The following is a 10,810-nucleotide window of genomic DNA, read 5'->3' as shown; positions in this document are numbered from 1 at the left end:
AGTTTTTTCGGATCATTTCATAGCACATGACAAAAAATTAAAGCATATCCAAATCTCAAATGGTCCACAACACAGGAAATAGTGTTGACTGAATGCTCACCGTTAAAAACCTCTTCAAGCCCACAGTAATGTTTATTTTCCATCCAACCTTCTGATAAGGCCACACAGACACGGATGAAAGGAAAACACAAATATCAGCTTGATTAAAAACTATTGTGGCCGCTAAGAAATTTTTAATGGTAGGATTCAATTCTTACTGTGTGGTCCACTTCAGATTTGGATCTGCTTCCTTTTTGGAGACCACTCCCTAAGGTGATCTGGAAAATTGATGTCCGGTGTTGATATGTAACATATACATCAAGGTGGGCCCCACGTTTAGGTCAACACCGACGAACGTAATACCTGGTAACACTTAATCCGCTACCTACGTTGGACCGGGGAGAGGACATGCATAGTTCTTTCACGTGGATTTGTTTTCTTACACCTACCTGGATTTGTTCTCTTACACCCGTGTAGGCTTAGAAAATGGACACAAGTTGCCTATGACCATGTGGGGCCCACCGCGATGCCCGGCACATGATCAACTACTTGAGTTGCAGCTGTCTATCCTGGCACGTGTGATGACAAGTAAATGGGCTACCTGCCTACCTCATACACGAGTAAAACTATGTTAACGGCTATGACGAGGAATATCATGATCCTTGGTTTTTCAGTTCATACAAGTGGGGCGCATGGTTCACTGTGTTAATCCGATGGCCCATTGCCGAAAGACCACGCGTCCAACGTCCCACTATCTTGGATATCCTAGCCATCAATTTCTTTTCTTCGTCTTTTCTTTTCTTTTCTTTTCTTTTTTCAGTTGAACGGGGAGCATTGCTGTGTTTTGTTTATTAACCGTCTATTTGTAGGCATAAAAATGTGAGACGAAGGAGATTTTACAGTTATAGTTTATGTACTGTGAAACCCACCAAGTGAGTGGTCTAGATTACAAGATCATGGTCTTACTTGGACAGAGAGAGAGAGAGATTTCAACAATTTTCATTGAAAATGCGGTATCCTTTTGATGGAGCCATTTCATTGATCCGTTTTCTTATGGTAACCTTCTCTGTCATAAAGTCACCAATGATCCGCCGAAAAATGAATTGAAGGCAACTCATCCACCACCATACTAATACAGGTAGTGGTTGAAAAATAAAAAATAAAAAACAAGTTTCCTAGCCACACACATCTCTATCCTCGGACATGCGTTCTAATCTGACTTATGTGTAGAAGATACACAAGGTGTGTATCAACCACACATTCATCTGGACTAACACTCAAACAAGTAGACTTTCAGGGTAGACCACACATGTATGGTAGCAATGGATGGTCAGAAAATTTTGCAAGTTGTTTTGGACAGCTCATCAGTCTTTTTCTTGTCAGGATGATCTGAGGATGCTCCTAGCTAGCTGCACACACATGCCTAATCTGACTCAAGAGCCTCAGTCCACCTCCGCCCAACTACACACTCTAGCTCCCAACTTATGGAAAACGAATGGTTAATAGGGGTGCATGCAACCCAACCCCATTTGTAGGTTGGTCCCCGAACCAGTGTCACAACCCTAGCATGATGTAGACTTAATTAAAATCATAACCTGTTTGGAAAATAAGGTTTAAGATTAGAATTTTGGATGCAATGGACCGTGTGCTTTATAGGGATCATGATCAAAACTATCCGTGCGTAGAAATATGGTTCATGATAAGAATTGACCTAGGGCCCACATGCATCCTGGGTGGTCCAATGATAAGAATTATCCATTTTTGGACTCTATTTCTCTAGTTTTATTTGTTAATAAGTATATATTGATTGTAAAATTCATTTTTCTAGTGTTATTTGGTAGTTCCAAGAGCTAGTCTAGTGATATTATTTGATAGTTAAGATGTTTGGTTGTTAATTTACTAGTTACAGGTGTTAATTACTTGATCCAACAACCTCAATTATGTTACGGTTAAGCGTTAGATTGGGTTGGATCTAGAGTTGATTTGGAACCACTACAAAAAATATGGCTATTAGGGGCCTTTTAAGCACAGGCGGCCACAACAAACCACCACTGTAGATCAAATGAGGGGCGTTTTTATGTGGCCGCCAATGTACAAAACGGGCCACCGCCGCTTTTTTGAAAAGAAAAAAAAAAAACCCCCAAATTAAAGCCTATCCCGCGCGGTGCCCTATCCCCAAATATCCAAAACCGCATACGCGCACCTATCCCAAATCCATCGCGCCTCTTCTTCTCCCCCCTCTTTTCTACCAAAACCCATCTCCCCTTTTCTCTCCTACCTGCAATATCCTACCGAAAGACTATGCAATTCATGATTCTCCACCATAGAAACAATCATGTTTTCCATGCTAACTTGGAATTTATAAAACGGACCTGCTATCTAGTGGAACACATGTATACATCAAATGTGCTATGAATCAAGTTTTCTTAACTATCTATTCTTGTCTACACGTGAGGAGCACATGATTAGCCCATAGACCCGAGTTTTGGGCCAACACATCTAAGTTGTAGCTCCACCCGATGAATAGTCAGGATCTCAATCATGTGTGAATCAAGAATCCCATTGGAAAATTCTAAAATAGATTGGTTATAAGTCCATGAATACATTTCTTTTTCTTCACTATTTGGAGTGTTTAATGTAGCTTTTCCTTGTTTGACTGCAGGTTTGTATTCTTGAGTTGGGAGCTTTGTGTATCATGGCTTGACATTTTCACAAGTTCACATTTTCTTTTTCCTTTTTGTTTTGTTTTCCTTGTGCGGATTCATATTTTTACAGATGAATGTGAAGTTTCCTATTAATTGTTGTAGGTGTTTTTGGTGTATGGGTTGTTGTCCATCACAAAGCATATTGAAGCCTGGACATTTTCTGCATGTAGTATTCTGCATGTAGTACTAAGTGTAGGAAAATTCTATGTCATGCTCAAGACAACAAAAAATAAAAAATAAAAAAAAACAAAAAAAACTATGGACCTAGCTTGTATAATAGGAAGTAGCTTGATTTTTCTATAGAATATTGTGTCATGTTTGGATGAACCCGTTTGAAAATGATTAAACCATTGGGAGTGAAGGGCATATTATCCCTTGATCCCATCTTCTAGATGTTAACATCCAGTCCCCACATAAAAATAGCAAAGACAAGTTTTTTTTTTTTTTTTTCAACTAGCTATGGAAATGGGTATTCCTTGTTGTGTTAGAAATTGCTACTTAATGATGAATGTACTGCTTGTTGATTTTTATTTATTTATTTATTAAGTCGTCATCATCATCTAAACCTAAGCCTTTATCATAGCTAGTTGTGTTAGGCTTTGTCACGAGCTGAAATATGTTCGACTAATGCTCATCATGACTTGAAAATGTAAAGCATGTAGCAATTTTGCTATACAACATTGATTTCTTTGTGACATTCATGAGGAAGTAGGACTTATTTCATTTGAAAAAAAAAAAAAAATCTTCTTGAAAAAAAAGCATACTACTAGTCATTTGCTATGGATCTCATTTCTTCCATTTGTAGATCAGGGATGGGTGTGGTTCTCTACATAGAGAAGGCATCGTCTCAATCCGGTGTAGTTGGTGTTGTGGAAGTCGTTGTGATTGTACAAGTAATTAAAAAAAAAAAACCCTAATTTACAGATTTATTGACTGAGTTTCGATCTGCCTGATTTTTGGACTCTTGTCCTAATGTGAGCATGAGAAACAAATGGACAGAGTGGTTTGAACATGAAATGAAAAAAAAGGAAAGAGATAAGTGTCTCTAATTACAGTTAATAATTGTATCTAAGTTCATCAGAGATGCATTGACATGAACAGATCAACTGAATTGTTGAACATCTAATTACAATTTATAGTTGTTACTTGATCTTTCTGAATAATATTTTTATTGCTTTATTTATAGTTGGTTGGATGATGAATATACTTGCGATTGAGAATAGAAATAAACAACTTATAACATATATATATATATATACCCTGGAGGATTTATTTTTTAGGGGGACATGTTATTATTGTAACTTGGCTTCCTTTGGTAAATGAACGGATGATAATGGGGCTTGTTTAAATTTATATTAGGAAGCTTTGCCAAGCCCAGAGTGTATTTTCAATAACCCGTCCGAGTGGCTAAGGAAGATACTTATGGATAAGAGTTGGATTCATTTGCCAAGATACCCATTTAGAAACTTCTCATTTTAGTTGTTGTGGCTTAGTGGTCAAGATGCATTCTTTTGACAGATCCTCTAATTTCATTGTCTGATTTAGGGTGAGCGACGCAAACTTAAATGGAGCTGTGAAATTTATAGATTTTGCATTTACAAATGCAAGTAATAGAGGGAGGATCCGATGTCTATAACAACTGTAACAAGAACTTTTGGGTGTTTCGAGAAGTAGCATATGATCATATCGTGTGTGACGGATTTAATACAAGTTATTTCTACTAGCATTTCCATCGGGAAGTTACATCTTCTTCCATTCCTGCTACCACAAATGTCGTAGGCGATAATCCAGATCAACACGATGATATGCACGGATTGTTACATGATGTATTTGGTATTTCAAATCTAAATGGTGAAGAGAGTGATGTAGGCCACACGCCATATGGACCTACACAGGGGCAGAATACTGAAGCACAACAAATTTTCAAATTGGTAGAAGATACTGATCAGGAATTGTACCCAGGTTATAAGAAATTCACTAAGCTTTCTTTCTTTGTGAAACTATATCACATAAAGTGCCTTGGTGGATGGAGTGATAAATCGTTCACCATGTTACTTGAATTGTTGAAGGAGGCTCTTCCCGAGGGTGAAATGTTGCCAAAGTCTTTCACTTGACTAATTTTCAGGTCACTTGACATAGTCAGCATGGCCCACGCTCTGTTTGGTTGTAAGTGAAATTGATCTGTGTACTTTCATATGTACTTTCCCTATTTCAAATGTTATGGTCAACAAGAATAAAGCAGCATGAATGTGGGATAGGACATTTGCAAGCTGGTACTCAATTGGTGGATAGCTTAGATCTTGCACTTGTGTATGATTGACACAAATGGGAGTATGTAGATGGCATGCCTTATACTTGTGTGTCTGATTAGTAAACCTCTACAAGCAATACCTGCCCTGGACATGGATTTCTTAATTGTAACCTGTGTTTGCTATCATGCAAGGCCTATGCATGGACAGGACTGGGCATGAATATGGATTAAGAAATGATGTATTTTAATAAGGAGTTTGATGTATTTTAAGAAGGGAGTTGATATCATCCACACCCACCATTTTTCCAAATGGAAAAATTAACTGTATGCTAGTGACAAAGGTGGGTGTAAATCGTGAGTACTCCCTTTTTGAAATTATTGCTTGGTAGCTTCATCTATCAAACATACTTCCTTAACATAGGTTTTATAAGATAGTTCCAGAATATTCTTGTACTATACTGCATTCAGTTCCACAAGAAAAAGGCGTTCAACTATCAAGCCTATCTTTCTCTCAGTTTTGACGTGTTAAAAACTGAATCAGCAAATTGAAGAATGCAACCGGTGCAGTAAACTGCAGTTAATTTGAATGGAAAAAAAAATCTGTTTTGTACACAAGAAGCCAGGTTGCATACACTAAAATGATTAATAAAAAATAAAAAAAATATGTTCATGCACTAGATGATAACTAAACTAACCAATATTCTACATTCTTGTATTGTACAATGATACTGCAGTTCTCAGTTTAGTTCGTGTAGTCTTTTGTTGTGCAATTGTTAATCTCTAATTTGCTTCCAACAGAAATTGCCTTTTGTGAAGGAAAGCAATTTTCTGATTGCCCAATGTGAATGCAGGTATCGTGGCACTTGACGGTTTCATTGGGTTGTACAGGAGTTTTGTACCTAATGCATTGAAGAATCTCCCAAACAGTAGGTTCGTTTCCATTTGATTCCATGCTATATTTTTGTAGAAAATGAAGTTCACTTCATGTGTAAAATAATCCTTCCAATGGTGATCTGTTGGATAGGCTGGTGCTTCCACTTGCATTCATAGTTAGAACTATGGGCTATAAGGAATGGCTTGGTGGTGATCTATTGGATAGGCTGTCAAGGGACTAGGCTTCATATTGCCAAATCCCAGTAAAAAGTCCTCAAAGCTAGCCCAAGCTTTGAAGACTATAGAGTTGTACTATTCTATTTCCGAAAGTAGAAAAGAAAAAAAAAGATGTGTCTACCAAACAGGGTGAGTATAAATATCAATTGCTGATTTTTTTTTAGTGTGATATATATTTTTACGTATATGGAAAAGATTACGAGAACACTGCATGAACCAAGGTCAGGCATAACATGTTATTAAAATTATAGTATTTTAATACATTGTACAGGAAGTATCACATAAGAATTCTCATAGATACATAATCCAGTTCGGTCCAGGAAGTATCACATAGTATTTTAATACATAATTCAATTTTCACTGTTGATTTCTTCCTTCTCCTGTCATTTCAAAATACAAAGGCATCCATTAGTGTTAAAATATTGCCAACCCACCTCCATTATTTGAAATTCACCAAATTCTCTCGATGTGTTGAAAACTTTGTTGAATGCTCCTTATGTTGAAACTGAGTGAGACATTAGAAGTTTGAAGTAGCTCCAGATGAATTGAATTACAAGGTTCCAATGCATCAGGTTGTGTGAATCTTTTCTTTTCCTTCTCTTTCTTTTTCTCTCTTTTTCCTTATTTCTTTTTAGTTCTAGGCATCACACAAAGCTAGATACTCCAACTAGTTAGAAGTATACTGGATATTAGATGCATCATAAACTTATTGTTTTGAAAATGCAGGTTGAAACTGACAGGGAAGCAGGAGGAAACAAGGAATCATCAGTGAAGTTTAAGTCCAGCTAGTCCTTTAGCCATTGTCTACTTATAGAGACCTAGAAGCGTTAGCGTAAGAACAAATACAAAGCAATAATTTATTTATTTGTTCGGGGTTTTGACAAATCTCTTGATGTGGATCAGGTGAAGTTCTATAAATCCTTTACCTTTATGAGTGTATGCATGTGCTTGTAGTAGGTTTTGTACTTGGGAGTACTTCACTAGGGGTGTTAGACAACTTTATCTGAAGGAATGCTACTCTTGGACCTGCATCCATGGTCATTCACATGTGTAGAGTTGGCACAAGTGCATGGTCCAAATTTCTTTTGTCTTTTTTGTCTTTTTTGTTTGTTGGTAATTTGTCTATTATACCAAATCTTGCTAGTGACATTTTCAGTCACTGACCAATGGGCTCACTTGTACAAACCAAAAATCGAAATAGTACTCTATAATCCTTCATACAGAACAATGTATAATACATGTTGTACATCATGCATACCAAGTGTTGGATGAATTACCTCAATAAAGAACGTTTTGTGTGGATCTCACTTGTGGGACCATCTTTCTCTATCGATGAATGGGCACACATGGATGTATGGTTGAAGACTATACCATTGATGCCCCTTTGGATAAAAGTAGAGCTGGTCTGACCATTTAAACTTTTCTTTCATCATTATGTGTTTTTACACTTTATAGATTTGATGAACTTCAACCATTTTTCCCTTTTAGCCCTGTTTGAGGGATACCATTCCGATGATAAAAATGCAATTACCAAAGTAATTTTCTGTCTGTCCAGATACATAAAGATCCATTAGAGGGATGTTTCAGATCATCAAAATATACAATCATGTGTGCTTGGCTTGTCCATAATTGCTTGAGCCAAGAAATGGACCTCAACCACTAATTATCCTTATATCAAATGCTTACACAGATGCATTGAGGTCGGAAAGCCTCGAGCTTGTGCAACCCAGCTCTCTTACAATCCAACACAGGCCTAGATAGAAGGTGTGCAATATCCAAGCTTTCCATCAGGTGGTTCCCCACTTCTTGATGCCACGGTCCAAAAATCAAGCAAGTCTACTCCATGTAAGGATCACCAAAAGCAAGGGCCCCACACCTTTGGCTTATTATTATTATTATTATTTTTCTTATAAATCTTCTTTGCTTCAATATAACGAAGGGTTTCCATAATGTTTGACTTGTATTATGTATTTATCTTTGGTTGTAAGATGCTTATTCAAAGTGGAAGTAACTATATAGAGTGTATGTCACGCCCTGATTGAAATGAGGGAAAGGAAATATTGGGTCACGCATTGAGTATGTCAACAATTGGGACCACAATTTGGATGGCCTGGAGTGACATCCATTCATGCCGCATGTACAGTGGATCAGTCTTCTCCACCATTTGAAGCAAATAGTGGAAAATACAATTGTGTAGCCCATAAAGAAAACATGCCTTCAAGCTTTGATATTCTCAACATCTATGTACTCTATTTACATCTCATTCATTTGCACTCTATTTATGAATTATCAGCTCCAGATATAGGTCTTTTCCTATCTAAAAGTAAAAGAACTCATGTTATATGTTTGTCATTGGCTCATTGCACACATTTGTTCAGAATATTTCGAGACATGATCATGGGTGATAATCCTTACATCTTATATGATTCTTTTAATTTATGCATCTTATATTATTCTTTTATTCTATGCAGACTGAAAGGAGTGTTGATATGTTGCTCCATGGTAAAAAGCCCTTGTTTGAGGTAATGATGTCAAAACCTCCTAACCCAGCACTACTTTAAGCATTTACTTTAAACATATGGCTAGAATAGGCTTTTGACAAATTGTTTGAAAACTAGGAATGCAGATTCACCCTGGTTGACTGATGAGTCAAAACTTGATCATGGTATAAGTGAAGTTACAGTTACTAATTGTTGTATTGGTTCCCATTGATAAGGAGATTGATAAATCATAAACACGCCTTAAACACGTAAGGTTGTCCCTGAACAAATTTCTCAGGCCAGCATCACATTTTTGCCTTATTTTCTATGGCCTTCATTAGACTGATGGCTAAGTCAGAATTGATGAAATATACTATATAACAGGTGAATATTAGGAAGAATATGATCAAATACATTGTAACAGGTGTATATCTGGTCTTTATCAAGAATTTTGCGCTGAAAAAAAAAAAAAAAAAAAAAAGAATTTTTACCTATGAATATTTTCGTAGGTAAAAGTGTCTAGCTGGTAATTATTTTTACCTACAAAAAATTTCGTCGGTAAAAGTTTTGTTACCTACGTTAACATTTTGTGAGTATTTGTTGCTACGAAAATATATTTAACATTTTGTAAGTATTTGTTACTACGAAAATAAATTTGTGGGGTAAGAGTGTTGTAATACTTTTTTACCTACGAAAACGTTCGTAGGTAAACGTTTTCTAAATATTTTTACCTACGAATATATTCATGGGTAAAAGTCTTGTAAAACTTTTTAATACGAAAAAATTCATAGGTAAAAGTGTTGCAATATTTTTAGCTACAAAAATATTCGTAGGTATAAGTCTTATAAATATTTTTCCATGTGCAAATAGTTGTATGTAAGGAAAAAAGGCTTTTACCTACGAAAATTGTCGTAGGTAAAAGTGTCTTTTCTTGTAGTGTTTGTCAATCAATTAAATGGCTGAGATCGTCCAATCTAATGATTTTTGGGGTAATCTATGGTTCAAGGAAAGCCATGGTCTTGTATTATTTACCCATGGATTGGTCACATTTTCTCTGGGAAATCTTTTTCATTGAGAAGATTCGTTGATCCCAAGGGATATGCACAACAAGAATAGATGTAGTTGATTCTTGGGAGGAATTATTTATTAGGAAATATAGCTTGTTTATATTTGACCATCTTCGTTTCTTTACATATATATATATATATATTGGAGACTTTTTCTTTCTGTTGGGGACCTAATTAGGATCTTTTGATTCTCCTTGTAATCTATTTATATCCATTTGATTGTAAAGAGAAAATCAAAGTGGGGGATTTGATATTGTTGATGTCAAAATTTGGACCACCCTCCGATCGATGCGGTGAACCTTTGTCGAACCCTGACCCTGCACAAAAGCTGAGCAAAGGAGACCCTGGCTAAGCCGGGGGACCCTCCGATGCCTAAGTCAGGCTAGAGAATCTGGGACCAAGTTGAATGTAGAGAGTGGGTGTGAGATGTCGCGTACCTGTAGCAATGGGGCCCCTTGTATTTATACCCACGTATTGGATGGTCTGCGTCCGTTAATCTCGGCACGATTCACTCAATTAGTGGGATACTATGATCGTAGAGATTTCGTCTGTAATCCAAGGATTGTGCAGCATATTGTGTCTTAAAGGAGCGTATCTGCGGGCAAGATATCCGGTCGTATCCGCGTAAGGCAGTTTCTTATTTTAGCGCCCGGAACGTCCACATCTAGCCTCGGACTTGGCTCTTTGGGTCTCGAACTAAAAAGGTCTTGACCCCAAACCTCGGACCTTGACTAGTGCACAGATTGACCTTTTTGTTGAGTTATTAAATAAGGATAGCAACTAGGACCGAGATAGGCTTCAGCCTAGGCCGAGGGTAGACTCGGCCCCACTTGCTCACCATACACCTTCGAGGTATCTCCTCCGAGCTCCGAAGTGGGCAGCGGACTTAACTCGTCGAGTTGAATTTCCCATAACAGATACCATGCCAAATTTTAAATGGAGAGAATGATTATTATTATTATTTTATTATTTGCATAATTTTTTTTTTGCAATGCAATAGGTATAAATAGATAATAGAGAATCAAAAGATATGGTCAAGTCTTTTATATATATATATATATATATAAGGATACAATCAAATATACACATGTTGTATTTCCTAATAATATTCTAATGCAATCAAGTCCTTAAAAATAAATAAATAAAAAAAATCTCTAA

The 10,810-nt window shown here is 36.7% G+C and overlaps 1 long non-coding RNA gene across 1 annotated transcript; it reads left to right on the top strand.

Moving 5' to 3' along the window:
- Positions 1-4,858: 4,858 nt before the first annotated feature.
- On the top strand, positions 4,859-8,124 carry LOC131230960 (uncharacterized). The gene is made up of 3 exons (XR_009164152.1): positions 4,859-4,910; positions 5,794-5,925; positions 7,796-8,124. It is a non-coding gene; the product is annotated as an uncharacterized LOC131230960 (long non-coding RNA).
- Positions 8,125-10,810: the final 2,686 nt, after the last annotated feature.

This window comes from Magnolia sinica, chromosome 17, assembly GCF_029962835.1.
Source record: "Magnolia sinica isolate HGM2019 chromosome 17, MsV1, whole genome shotgun sequence".
NCBI lineage: Eukaryota > Viridiplantae > Streptophyta > Magnoliopsida > Magnoliales > Magnoliaceae > Magnolia > Magnolia sinica.
The sequence above is the reverse complement of the archived record's forward strand: the minus strand, read 5'-3'. Positions and strand labels throughout refer to the sequence as shown.